General features: G+C 38.6%; 1 protein-coding gene across 1 annotated transcript in view; it reads right to left on the minus strand.

Moving 5' to 3' along the window:
• Positions 1-15,360, minus strand: part of LOC148954796 (inactive serine/threonine-protein kinase TEX14-like) — a 72,909-nt gene that overhangs the window by 42,279 nt on the left and 15,270 nt on the right. The gene's annotated exons all lie outside the window — the stretch shown is intronic.

Raw genomic sequence — 15,360 nt, forward strand, 5'->3', positions numbered from 1 at the left:
GAGCCCGCTTCCGATGTATATACGATCAGTTTTTCTATATACACCTTATCTGCCCCCTAGGGCATAACTTACAGCCCTTGCCCTGAGGGCTGCTGGGGGGGGGGTGGTGGGGTATCATCCTCAAAGACATAATTTATGGACCTTTCAATTATGTTGAACAAAATGCCTATCTAAAATTTTTATTGGATGTGTTTGGAGAAAACGTGGGCGTGGGAGGGGGATTAGTTGCCCTCCAAACACTCTCGACTATTAAAAAGGGCACTAGGCCTTTCAATTTCCAATCGAATGAGCTCTTTTAAAATTTTGAACAAAATGGAAGTGATTAAAATCTCAAATTTTAATTGGAAGTGTTTTGGGAAATGATAGGCGTAGGGGGAGGGGGAATTTGCCCTCTGATCACTTTCGACTAATAAAAAAGGCCCTAGTCCTCTCAATTTCCAATCGAACGAGCCCTTTTTGAAGCTTCTACGATAAAACTTTCTGTAAAAACCTTATATGCCTCAAGGGCATAAATTACGACCCTTGTCCTGAGGGCTATCGGGGGGGGGAGGTGTCATCCTCATATTTACAGACCTTTCAAATACGTTCAACAACATGGATATATCCAATTCGTCCTCCGATTGCTTTTGACTATTAATGATAGCACTATTCCTTTTTATTTCCAATCGAATGGGCCCTTTTTGAAGTTTATACGACAACACTTTCTATAAAAACCTTATATGCCCCCATGGCCTAACTTACGATCCTTGCACTGAGGGCCGTGGGAGGAGGTTCATCCTCAAAGACCTAACTTCCAGAACTTTCAACTACGTTGAACGTAATAGCTATCTCAAAATTTTGATTGGACGTGTTTGGGAAAATAGTGGAGGTGAGAGGGGGTTAGTTGCCCTTCAATCACTTTTGACTATTAAAAGGGCCCTTGCCATTTCAATTTCCAATCGAATGAGCCCTTTTTGAAGTTTCTAAGACAAAGCTTTCGGTAAAAACCTTATATACCCCCAGGGCATAACTTACAACCCTTACCCCGAGGGCTGTGGGGGAGTGTCATCCTCAAAGACATAATTTCTAGAATTTTTAACTGCGTTGAACCAAATGGCTATATCAAAATTTTGATGGGATATGTTTGGGCAAATGGTGGGCGTGAAAGGTGGGTTAATTGCCCTCTAATCACTTTCGACTATTAAAAAGGGCACTAGCCCTTTCAAGTTACATTCGAATGAGCCATTTTTTAAGTTTCTACTACAATCATTCTATAAAAACCTTATATGTCCCTAGCGTATAACTTACAACCCGTGCCCTGAGGGATGTGGGGGGAGCGTCATCCTCAAATACATAATTTCCGGACCTTTCAACTCCGTTGAAAGAAATAACTATTTCAAAATTTGATTGGATGTCTTTGGGGATATGCTGGGCGTGAGAGGGGGGTTAGATGCCCTCCAATCACTTTCTACTATTAAAAAGGGCAGTAGACCTTTCAAATTCTAATCGAATGAGTCCTTTTGTAAGTTTCTACGACAACCCTTTCTATAAAAAACATTATATACCCCCAGGTCATACATTTACGTTGAAAAAAATGGTTATGTCAAAATTTTGATTGGATGTGTTTGGGGAAATGGTGGGCGTGAGAGGGGGGTTAGTTGCCCTCCAATCACTTTCTACTATTAAAAAGGGCAGTAGCCCTTTCAACTTCTAATCGAATGAGTCTTTTTGTAAGTTTCTACGACAACCCTTTCTATAAAAAACATTACATACCCCCAGGCCATAACTTGCATACCCTAAGGCCTGTAGGGGGGGTATCATCTTCAAAGACCTAATTTACAGAACTTTTAACTACGTTGAACAAAATGGCTATCTAAAAATTTTGATTGGATGTGTTTGGAGAAATGGTGGGCGTGAGAGGGGGGTTAGTTGCCCTCTAATAACTTTTGACTATAAAAAGGGCACTAGCCCGTTGAATTTCCATTCGAATGAGCCCCTTTTGAAGTTTTTACGACAACACTTTCTATAAAAACCTTATATGCCCCCAGCGCATAACTTACAACTCTTGCCCTGAGGCATTTGAGGGGTTTGTCATCCTCAAAGACATAATTTCCAGAACTTTGAACTACGTTGAGTAAAATGACTATCTCAAAATTTTCATTGGATGTGTTTGTGGAAATGGTGGGCATGAGAGGGGGGTTAGATATCCACCAATCATTTTCTACTATTAAAAAGGATACTAGCCCTTTCATTTTACGATCGAATAAGCCGTTTTTAAATTTTCTATGAAAGTCCTTTCTATAAAAACCTTTTATGCCCACAGGGCATAACTTAAAACCTCTTCCGAGAGGGTTTTGGGGGGATTGTCATCCTCAAAGACCCAATTTCCAGAACTTTAAACTACGTTGAACAAAATGGCAATCTCAAAATTTTTATTGGATGTGTTTGGGGAAATGGTGGGCGTGAGAGGAAGGTTAGCTGCCCTTCAATCACTTTCGAGCATTAACAAGGCACTAGCCCTTTCAACTATTTCACAGGGATGTGGGGGGGTGTCATCTTCAAAGACCTAATTTCCAGAACGTTCAACTACGTTGAACAAAATGGCTATCTCAAAATTTTGATCGGATGTGTTTGGAGAAATGGTTGGCGTGAGAGGGGGGTTAGTTGCCCTCTAATAACTTTTGACTATAAAAAGGGCACTAGCCCGTTGAATTTCCATTCGAATGAGCCCCTTTTGAAGTTTTTACGACAACACTTTCTATAAAAACCTTATATGCCCCCAGCGCATAACTTACAACCCTAGCCCTGAGGGATTTGGGGGGCTTGTCATCCTCAGAGACATAATTTCCAGACCTTTCAACTACGTTGAGTAAAATGACTATCTCAAAATTTTCATTGGATATGTTTGGGGAAATGGTGGGCAAGAGAGGGGGTTAGTTGTCCTCCAATCACTTTCGACTATTAAAAAGGGTACTAGCCCTTTCAATTTTCAATCGAATGAGCCCTTTTTGATGTTTCTACGAAAGCACTTTCTATAAAAACCTTATATGCCCCCAGGGCATAACTTACAACCTCTTCCGAGAGGGTTTTGGGGGGATTGTCATCCTCAAAGACCCAATTTCCAGATTTTTAAACTACGTTGAACAAAATGGCAATCTCAAAATTTTTATTGGATGTGTTTGGGGAAATGGTGGGCGTGAGAGGAAGGTTAGTTGCCCTTCAATCACTTTCGACTATTAACAAGGCACTAGACCTTTCAACTATTTCAGGGCTCTGAGGGGGAGTGTCCTCCTCAAAGACATAATTTCCAGATTTTTCAACTAAGTTGCACAAAATAGCTATCTCGAAATTTTGATTTGATGTGTTTGGGGAAGTGGTGGGCGTGAGAGGGGGTTTAGTTGTCCTCTAAACCATAACTTCCCCCAGGGCATAACTTACAATCCTTGCCCTAAGGGAGGTGGGGGGGGGGGATTGCAATCCTTAATGACCTAATTTCATGAGCTTTCAACTATGTTGAACAAAATGTCTATCTCAAAATTTTGATTGGATGTGTTTGGGGAAATGGTGGGCGTGAGAGGGGGGTTAGTTGCCCGCCAATCACTATTGACTATAAAAAAGCGCACTAGCCCTTTGAATATCCTTTCGAATGAACCCTTTTTGAAGTTTTTACGACAACGCTTTCTATCAAAACTTTATATGCCCCCAGGACATAAATTACAACCCTTGCCTTGAGGGCTGTGGGAGAATTGTCCTCCTAAAAGACATATTTTCCAGATCTTTCAAATACTTGAAGAAAATGTCTATCTCAAAATGTTGATTGGATGTGCTTGGGGACATTATGGGCGTGGAAGGGGTGTTAGTTGCCTTCCAATCACTTTCGGGTATTTAAAGGGCAGAAGCCTTTCTAATGTCTAAGACAACTCTTTTGATACGAAGTGCCCTGGACTAAAAAAAAATACATTGTGCCAACATCGTTCAGCGCTGCCTATGAGATCTAATATGCCCCCAGGGCATAACTTACAACCCTTGAAAATATGATCATGATCGTGAAAATTCGAGACTGTGGGGGGGGGGCTATCCACCCTTCGATCACTCTCAATCTTAAAAAGGACACTAGAACTTCTGATTACCAATCCAATGATCCCCCCTCCGAAATAGATACGATCAATCTTTCTATAGAAACCTTATCTGCCCCCCACGACATAACTTACAGCCCTTGCCCTGAGGTTTGTGGGGGGGGGGGGCATCCTCAAAGACATAATTTATGGACCTTTCAATTACGTTGAACAAAATACCTAACTCAAAATTTCGATTGGATGTGTTTGGGGAAACGGTGGGCGTGGGAGGGGGGTTAGTTATCCTCCGAACACTTTCGACTATTAGAAGGGAAATGGAACGGAGGAGGGGGGGGGGTCTTCGTCCTCCGATCGCTTTTGACTATTATTAAGAGCACTAGCGCTCTTTATTGCCAATCGAATAAGCCCTTTTTGAAGTTTATACAACAATGCTTTCTATAAGAACCTTACATGCCCTCAGGGCATAACTTATAATCCTTGACCTGAGGGCTGTGGGGGGGGGTTCATCCTCAAAGACCTAATTTCCAGAACTTTCAACTACGTTGAACCTAATGAATATCTCAAAATTTTGATTGGATGTGTTTGGGAAAATGGTGGGCGGGAGAGGGGGCTAGTTGCCCTTCAATCCCTTTCGAGTATTAAAAAGGCCCCTAGCCCTGTCTATTTCCAATCGAATGAGCCATTTTTGAAGTTTCTCCGACAAAGCTTTATATAAAAACCTTATATGCCTCCAGGGTATAACTTACAACCCTTGCCTCGAGGGCTGTGGGGGAAGTGTCATCCTCAAAGACATAATTTCCCGGTCTTTTCAACTACGTTGAACAAAATGGACATTTCAAAATTTTGATTGGATGTTTTTGGGGAAAGATGGGCGGGAGAGGGGGGTTAGTTGCTCTCCAGTTACTTTCGGCTATTAAAAAGGACACTACCCCTTTATGAAGTTTCTACGACAGTGGATCTTTCAATTTCCAATTGAATGAGCCCTTTTTGAAGTTTCTACGTCAATATTTTCTATAAAAACCTTATATGCCCCCAGGGCATAACTTACAATCATTGCCTTGAAGGGTGTGAGGGGGTGGGGGAATGTCAACCTCAAAGACCTAATTTAAAAAACTTTCAACTACGTTGAACAAAATGGCTATCTCAAAATTTTGATCGGATATGTTTGGGGGAATTGTGGGTGTGATATGGGGGTTAGTTGCCCTCCAATAACTTTCAACTATTAAAAAGGGCACAAGTCCTTTCAATTTCCAATCTAATGAGCCCTTTTTGAAGTTTTTACGAAAGCGCTTTCTATAAAATCTTATATGCCCCAGGACATAATTTACAACCCTTGCCCTTAGGGGTTTGGGGGGTTTGTCATCTTCAAAGACATAATTTCCAGATCTTTCATCTACGCTCAACAAAGTGCCTATCTCAATATTTTGACTGGATATGTTTGGGGAAATGGTGGGCGTGAGAGGGTTAGTTGCTCTCCAATCACTTTCGACTATTAAAAAGGGCACTAGCCCTTTCAATTTCAAATCAAATGAGTTTTTTTGAAGTTCCTATGACAACACTTTCTTTAAAAATCTTATGTGCCCCCAGGGCATAACTTACGACCCTTTCCCTGAGGGTTCTGAGGGGGTTAGCATCCTCAAAGACCTAATTTCCAGAACTTTTAACTTTGTTGGACAAAACGAATATATCAAATTTTGATTGAATGTTTTTGGGGAAATGGTGGGCGTGAGAGGGGGGTTAGTTGCTTTTGAGAGTTCACCTCCAATTACTTTCAACTATTAAAAAGGGCACTAGCTCTTTCAATTTCCACAGGAATGGCTAGTTTTTCCTTGTTTTATTAAGGATTTTTTCCCTTCCCTGTCCTTCTACGTTGAGTATAAGAACTTGCTACAGTATCAATTTCTTACAATTCTTCAACTTGGTTGAACAGGGAAGGGATCGTTTCTTAATAAAACAAGATAAGTTTGCCTAATTCTCTTTAGTAAAATGTAGTTAACATCATTCTTTAATAAAATGTAAACAGTGAGGAATAAAACGGAATGAGGCTTTCTTCATGACATAGGCCTTATGTGTGTCAAAACTATCAAAAAACGTATGTGCAATTTCTCAGGAACAGCTAAGGAAATCAAGTGGAAACTGTCTAAGAATGTCAAGGGTCATGTTGAACTAAATCAAAAGATTATCAAAAGAGCGTAATATGTCACAATATGTCAATAACGTCCAAGGCTATTATGTTGTAACTTTCAGGGAATGTTGGAGAGGATGTTAAACAAAATACATTATAGAATAGAAAAGAATTTATTGACACAAAAGCCCAAAGGACCGTGGTCACAAAAACAAAGGCACTTTCATACAAGCATAAATTGGCACAAAACTATAATCTAAGCTAGTGAAATATCACCCTCATCCCTAATCTTCAAAAATAATAAACCTTTCTCTATGTTCTATACCCATCGTCAGGAACCTTCCAAATCTCTTTATACCTCCCATATCTTTCCTTGCTAATAAATGTATTATCTCATATCTCTCCCAAGCCTCAACCCCCAACAATTCTTTCCTTAAATATATTAGTTCACCACACTTCTACACGAAAAGAACAAACTCTTCCCCTTTCCGAGACATAAAATAGAAGTGAAAAACAGACACTTGCCTAGTCTCTCCTATGTATCTTTTTCTCTCACCTACTTGCGACTCATCTGACCTAACACAAATAATAAATCTTTATTGCCTCTTTTGAAGCCCCGCCTTAAAATACTGCTCTCCCCACTGCTCCTTAGCCTTTGCATATAACTCCAGTGATCGGGTCTCATTCACTCGCGCATGCCACACCTGGATCTCCTGGTCCCTTAACCTCTCCCTGACCCTATTTGCAACTGCTCCTTCCTTTAATCCAATCCCTAGCCCACCATTCCATAGCTCTGAAAATCCACAATCTTCCAATATTTTCTTTATTTGAGATAAATCCAGGTTGAAAAAAAGATACATGTGCATTATCTCAGGAATGGCTACGAAGCTTTAGAGGAAATTAAATAAAAAAAACAAGTTTTTTAAACTGAAAGCAAGGAGCAACATTAAAACTTAAAACGAACAGAAATTATTCTGTATATGAAAGAAACTGTCCCCTCCTCAACGCCTCGCTCTTTACGCTAAAGTTTTTTATTGTTTTAAAAATAAAGTTGTGAGACAGAGTCAAACTTTAGCGTAAAGAGCGAAGCGTTGAGGAGGTGACAGTCTCTTTCATATACAGAATAATTTCTGTTCGTTTTAAGTTTTAATGTCGCTCCTTACTTTCAGTTTAGAAAACTTGTTTTTTTTAATTTAATTTTTGAACGTTTTTGAACTAATGTAGGTTTTGATCTTGGCTCACCGTACATGAATAATTAAAACAAAATTTTCATATTTACTTTTATTTAGTTAAATGGCTTTCTCGAAATTTGTTTAATTTTATTTACGAACGTTTTTATTAGTAATAAATATAAGTAACTTACGAATTAATTTACGTAACGAACTTCTATATTCATATATTTTTAATACGTATATTAGGGGATTCGCCCCCTTGTCAATACCTTGCTCTTCAAGCTAAAGTTCAAATTTTGTTACAATTCTTTAAAAATGACCACTTAATCACAAAGGCCGTTAATTAGAATAAATAGCTCTTATTAAAGTACTAAAAAATATTTGGCTTAAAGAGCGAGGTATTGACTACGGGGTGAACCCAATTATATGTGTAATATTTTCTTTTCGTTTAAAGTTTCGATTTTGCTGCTGTTGCAGTTGAAATACTTGTTTTTTTTATATTAAATTTATGATCTTTTTTTAGATAATGCTGGAAAGTCCGGCGTCCCCTTCATAACAATGTCCCTTCCCCCATGAAAACTTCCTTCATGGAAAGATCCTCCCACATAATCCCTGACCCACCCGCCCCCCCACTAACATGAAAAATCTCCCCTGAAAACGTCTATATACTTCCAAATAGCCAATACATACGTTAACATTTGGTAAAGTTCATAAATTTCAGCCCTTTCCACGGGAGCTTCGGGGGATCAAGTCATCCTAAAAGACGTACTTAGAATACTTTCAAACAGGTTAAACATAATGGCTATCTCAGAATTTTGATCGGGTGACTTTGGGAAAAATATTAGCGTTGGAGGGGGCCTAGTTGCCCTCCATTTTTTTTGGTTACTTAAAAAGGGCACTAAAACTTTTAATTTTCATTCCAATGAGCCCTCCCACGATATTCTAGGACAATTGGTTCGATATGATCACCCCTGGGGAAAAAAAAAAAAACAAACAAATAAACACGCACCCATGATCCTTCTTCTGGCAAAAAATGCAAAATTCCCTATTTTTTTAGATAGGAGCTTGAAACCTCTACAGTAGGGTTCTGTGATACGCGGAATATGATGGTGTGATTTTCATTAAGGCTCTATAAGTTTTAGGGGGTCTTTCCCCCTTTTTTCGAAAATCAGCCAAATATTTTCAGGCGCCTAACTTTTGATGGGTAGGATTAAAATTGATGAAAGTTATATATTTGAAATCAGCATTAAAATCTAATTCTTTTGATGTATCTATTTGTATCAAAATACCGTTTTCTAGAGTTTCGGTTACCATTGAGCCGGGTCGCTCCTTACTTACAGTTCGTTACCACGAACTGTTTGATTACTTAAAACTTTGTTCAAAAACACACTGTTCATACAGGTTGTAAAACTGCGTATCTGCAATATCTTACGAACGGCTAAGTTTACCAAGTTGGAACTTTTGGGGAATGTTAAAGGGCATGCAGAACTAAATCATTAAACCATAGATGAGCAGAAAAAAAACAAAAAACTAACAATTCGAACGCCACTTAATCACTGTCAATAAATAAACAAGACCAAAAATAAATAAAAACTACCATGGATAATCAAGATAAACTTGACGGTTCTAAAATGACGCTATGATTTTTCGATGGCACAGGGGACGTTAACCCTAATCCCATTTGTGGTGATTTATGTTCGTTTTAAATTGAACTTTTTAAATTTAACGTTTTAAATTTAACGTTTTAAATTTAAGACTAATAATTGCAATTTAAGCTAATTTGGGGTCTCATTTGTTCATCTACAGTGGTTAAGTGGCGGTTCTACTTCTTTCTGTTCGTCTTTGGTTTAATAAAACCAATTAAAAAAAAAACAATTTGTCATAAAACCAATTTTATGACAAATATTTATTTTTGTACTTAATATTGAAAATATACATTAAAATTATGGTAACATTTTGAACTGATGAGCTTTCAGTAATTAATATTATTATACATCAAATATTCAGTTTAATTTATTAGCTCCTTTAAAAGTTGTTCAAGACGAATATAGTTCCACTACAAACAAGTGTTTGGATACTGCCTCCTTTCTTAACTGCAAACAAAAACCAAAAGCCTACTGCGTCATTTGTGCTTAACTTAAAACGAACTATATTATAAATATTTTCTTTTTCGGTTATTACAGAATTGAAAATTAAAATACAATTACAGTAAAATAAATTCTTGAACTGATGGATGTTCCAACAATTAATATCATTTTGCATCAAATATTCAATTTTGATCTTGTTTATAATTTCCGAGACTGTTCAAGACGCATATAGTTTTCAGTGTTTTTGAGATTGAGAAAAAAAAAAAAAATATATATAAAACAAAAAATAAATAATCAGAGACAACGCTATAGCGTTGCCTACTTGCCTATTGTAAAGGCCATACGGCTCCAATGTTTTATTATTTTTCCCAGAGGCACTTCATATGGAAGGGGTCATCGTAGAAACTTCAAAGGGACCTCATTCGATTGGAAATCAAGAGTTCTAGTGCCCTTTCTATGGGTCAAAAGTGATTGGAAGGCAACTAAAACCCCTTCCACGCCCACCAGTTCCCCAAAAACATCCAATCAAAATTTTGAGATAGCCATTTTGTTGATAGCGTAATTGATTTTCAGATAAAAATTATGTTTTTGAGGAGGATACTCCCCAACAGCCCTCAGGGCAAGGGTTGTAAGTTATACCCTGGGGGCATATAAGGTTTTTATAGAAAGCTTTATCTTAGAAACTTCAAAATGACTCTTTTGACCGGAATTTCGAAAGGCTAGTGCCCTTTTTAATAGTCGAAAGTGACTGGAGGGCAACTAATCCCCCTCTCACGCCCACCTTTTCCCCAAACCTATCCAATCAAAATTTTGAGATAGCCATGTTTTTCAACGTAGCAGAAAATTCAGGAAATTATGTCTTTGAGGATAACAACCCCCACCCCACAGCCCTCATGGCAAGGGTTATATGTTATGCCCTAGGGGCATATAAGGTTTTTTTTTTATAAAAAGCGTTGTCGTAGAAACTTCGGAAAGGCCTCATTCGATTGGAAATTTAAAAGGCTAGTTCCCTTTTTAATAGTCGAAAGTGATTGGAAGTCAGCTAACACCCCTTTCACACCCACCATTTCCCCAAACACATCCAATCAAAATTTTGACATAGCCATAAGTCTGTGTTTAGTCTCCGGAGTGATAACATCATCTTTAGATCTAGTGAACTTTAAAACCAGCTGTGAAATTGTATTAATTCAGTGCCTTGAGCTATAATATATTCAGTGGCCATGAGGATTATTTCACACGATTATTTCTGCTACGGATTATAATCTAAGGTAAACTTATTGATATGGACTAATTGCTTGTTTGGTTAATACGGTAGCAACAAAGTTCAAATTTTAAGGGAAAGAAAAGGAAGGAAAGAAAGAAAAAGGATTATTTGGCTAATAAAATAGTTTAATAGCCAAATTTCATTATTTTTTTCGCTGATTAGTGACAGCCTGTGCAGAAGAGAGCGGGAACAAACACAAGAGCCGTATCGGTACCGGCCGGATATTGATCCTTAAACTGCTGGGGAAAGGCGATTTGGGTACCCGCACTTCCCACAGGTTTTGTTAGCTGTATCTCGTCAGCATTCATTCTGTGTAGTTCATATATAATGTTATTGCTGTAACGTGAGCAAGATGTTAGTGGAATATGCATATTCGCCTGTTCTGAATTTTCTCCAATCAAATTTTCGGGAAGGAATTGATGACGTGACGATAATTAATCATGCACTGGAATTTTTTGATGATAAAGACAGTAAAGATGCCAAAGCGGAGTTTTGGGGTATAGCAGATCCGAATAAATCTGTTCCAAAGCGGCAGGGTGATCTAGCTTCGCAGAGAAATTTGAAAGATATTTTGGACTTGTTGCGTCAATGTGAATCTGATAATACCCTGCTGCCAATTCTTGTTATTGTCTCACCTACTGAAGTGCCGGTTATCCCCGCAGTAGCTTACTGCAGGTTAGTCAGTAAAATTAGCTCCCTAGACCGAGCCCTTAAGCAGATAAACGAAAAAGTGACATCTTATGATCTGAATTTTCCCTCCTTGCCCAGTGCCTCGTTTAAGCCAAATGTAAACAAATCCACTACTACTGTAGTAATCTCTGGAATTTCTCCCGAGCTTAACAATCCTGTGAAACGTCGCGATGCCATTGACCAAATCAAGGGACACCAAGCCATTCCTTCTATCAAGCCGTCGGGCAATAAACTTTTAGTGCAGATTGACCCAGTTGCTGCAAAGGACTTTTGTGATGCGGTACCTAATGTTCTGAAGTGCGATGCAAAACTTCAAGAGCGAAAACTCGTTGGAATAGTTAAAGGCATACCGCTAGCTTATGACGTCAGTTTGTTCGCGGGACGTGAAGGAGTCGTAGACGCTAAGCGCATCGGGCAGTCCTTGACTGTTAAGATATTCTTCTACAAGGCTGTTGGACTTACAAATTCACTTCGTGCCGGACTTAAGGTAGAATATGAAATTTTCCGAGTATTTGAGTGCCTCAGTCTTCCCCGTTGCTGTTATAAGTGTCAATCACCTTATCAAATGAAGGCCAATTGCACCAGCCCTCCCCGCTGTTCCCGCTGCAGCGGTATGCATTTATCGACAAAAGATGCACCATGTTTGGCCGAACCGAAGTGTGCGCTATGTGGTGAAGGCCAAGTTGCATTCAGTCTAAAGTGCCGCGTAATCCGCAGTGCCACAGCTAAGCGTGCATCGAATAAGAAATGACTGGAAAGTAACGTTTTCTGTGTGTTCTTTTAACATAAATGGCACCAAAGACAAAGATTATTCAATAAATCAGAAAATGATCGATTTTGACATCGTGTTGCTACAGGAACATCTTTTGCCGGCTGTAAGTGTCAGCTCAATTCAATAATAATTTATTCAATAAATCAGAAAATGATCGATTTTGACATCGTGTTGCTACAGGAACATCTTTTGCCGGCTGTAAGTGTCAGCTCACTAAACAGAAGTGATGAACATGTAGTTTATACAACCAGTGCCAGACGGACGAGGGCAGACCTTCCGGAGGGCTTGCATGTATTGTGAGTAATAGACTTTCGTGCTTCTCTCCCCAGTGCATACACTCTTGCGATAATTTTATTGCCCTTCGAAGTGCAGATCTAGTGATTATCAATACTTACCTAACTCATGATAAAAGAACAGTTTTGTCACTTTATAAATTCACACAAATTGTTTCTTCTATGAAGAATTTCCTTCAGAATATTGAAAGTCATAGCTTTAAGTGGATCATAGTGGGATACCTAAATTGTAACATAAATAGAGAGTCAACTCGGTCTGATCTTGTGCATCAGTCTTTGCCAGATGGATATCAGATAGAATCCAAGAGTGCAGATTTTTCCTATATTCGTAATAGTGGATGTGTGTCTGATATAGACCACTTTGTTTGCTCGGCTGGTGTGATATGCTCGAGTGTCGAGGTTCATGATGAAGAAAGAGATTATGATCACCTCCCCCTCTCTTTTACCGTCTCTGTTTTGCATTCTTCTGGCCTGAATCAGTGTGAATCTTCTGTTCGGGGCACGAAATGGTATGATAAGCGTGAATGGAATAAAGCTAACTGGACATTATATATCTGTACTTTGGCAACCCTGCTCTCATCTGTGACAGTTCCTTACCATTTACTTTGTACCAGTGTCCTCTCGCCTAATGCTCGATCACAACTTAATTCTTAATATTCTCAGATTGTTGCCTGCCTTAAACAAGCCGATGCCATAGCTGTCCCTGTTTCACGTATTCGTTCGAAAACTAGAAGTTCTTTATGGAAAGAGGACCCTCAGTTAAAAATTGTTAAAAATCGGGAAAAATGTGGCTCCGGTTATGGAATGCGAGTGACCGCCCCACCTTGGGTAATGTATTTAATATTAAAAAAAAAAAACAAATCCGAATTCAAATCTTACTTTCGGAGCGTCCGATATAAGGGTAAGGAATTTCCGAAAAATCCTCGGCAATGGAGTGAAGTGTTGAATTCTAGTTAGCTAAACCCGACTGTTTCGTCCAGTTTAATTCCTGGTGATTCATGGGTTTGTCATTACTCGACAATTTTCAGTACAGTAAATTATGCAGTCCATTCCAGGTTTTGTAGATTGCTTGATTCAGTTATTCCGCGTAGACTACGCCAGAAAGATATTATTTCTATTAGTGCTGAGTCTGTTGTGAAAAGCATTAAAAAACTAAAATCTAAGTCTGTTGATTTGGATGGAATTTGTGTTGAACATTTAAGAATCGATTCTCCCGAGTTGATTAGCCATCTGCAACTACTTGTTCAGATGTGTGTTATTAGCTCACTAGTGCCTGATTCTTTCCTGTGTGGTACTGTTACTTCTGTTCTGAAGCGAGGGAAGGATCCGGTTAATTGTGGATCCTACCGCCCTATCACTGTACCGTGTAATTTAATGAAACTATTTGAATATGTACTGCTCCCATTTATTCAAGATAAGGTGGATTATGACGCAAATCAGTTCGGTTTTAAGTCGCGTATAGGATGCCAGCATGCCCACCGTATACTTGCAAAGGTGTTACAAGAAGCACATCGTTTAAAAACAGAAGTTAACTTTTGTGCGTTAGACCTATCTAAAGCTTTCGATACTGTTTGTCACTCTCAGGCATTGTTTTCTCTAGCACGTTTGGGTGTGAATAGTTCAATTATTTGTGTACTTCGGTTTTGGTACCAGAATTCATTTATTCAGTTGAGGCAGGGTTCCCGGGCCTTTGGCAAAATCCCAGTTAGATCTGGGGTCCGTCAGGGTAGTGTGCTTTCACCTCATTTTTTTAAAGCTTGTTTATTGAGTGTTCTTAATATGATGCCGCTTTCTTACTCTTCAGGGTTGTCAAACGTCTCCTATATTGCATATGCGGATGATCTTCTGCTTGTTAGCAGGTCAAAGTTTACACTAATGAAGAATGTGCTACTTGTATCGCGGCTGTATGGGGAAATCGGATTAAGCCTCAACACTGATAAATGCGAATATTTAGTGTTTAATTCAAAATCTTCAGCAACGCCGCTTGATTACGGCGTATTTTCTGTAAAAAGTGTTGAATCTTTCCGATGGCTTGGGATCAATATTTGCAAATCTCTTACCTTATTTCGTGTCCGAACATTGAGTGATATTAGAGATAAACTGAAGCTTGGGTATGTCAAAATTGTTCCCAACAGGGGAATGTTTAACAAAAAAGCATCGCCTAACTTGTCCTAGAGTTTTTGTGACCACGCAGTTTTGGTACCAGCTGGCCTTTACATCCTTTTTCGGCTAGAGGATATTAGCAATATTAGAATTATTTATTTTAGATATTGCAAGTTTTAATTGTATCTACCTCGCAGATACAGTAATAGAAAGATGATGCAGATTTTTGACGCTCCGGATATTGTAAATTGTTTTGTCAGACAAAGTAGCCATCTTCAAGAGAACATTTATGCTACTTTGGGTGTTAACCACCCACTTATCTGGGTAGCCACAGCGCATTGAGTGTAATATTTATTTATTGTGTTGCTGTTAAATGTATCTTTGTGTTTTTTTTTTTTTTTTTTTTGTTTTTTTATTTATTATTTTTTTTTTCTCTTTTCTTGTGTTACTCCACTTCATTTTCTGTATAGTGGGTCAAAAATAAATTATTATTATTATTTTGTTCAACGAAGTTTAAAGTTCTAAAAATTATATGTTTGAGCAGGACAATCCCTCCCCCCAAAGTCGTCAGGGAAAGGGTTATAAGTTATGCCCTAGGGGCATATATGGTTCTTATGGAAGGAATGCTCGTATAAACTTCAGAGAGAACTCATTTCATTGGAAATTGAAAGTTCTAGTTCACTTTTTAAGAGTCAAAAGATATCAGAGGGCAACCAACTACCCCCCCCCTCCCACCCATTTTTCCCAAATGCATCTGATTAAAACTTTGAGATAGCTATTTTGTTAAAAATAGGTCAAA

The sequence above is a fragment of the Artemia sp. Qi Xiang Cuo genome, chromosome 2, assembly GCF_049724085.1.
Source record: "Artemia sp. Qi Xiang Cuo chromosome 2, ASM4972408v1, whole genome shotgun sequence".
Taxonomy (NCBI): Eukaryota; Metazoa; Arthropoda; class Branchiopoda; order Anostraca; family Artemiidae; genus Artemia; species Artemia sp. Qi Xiang Cuo.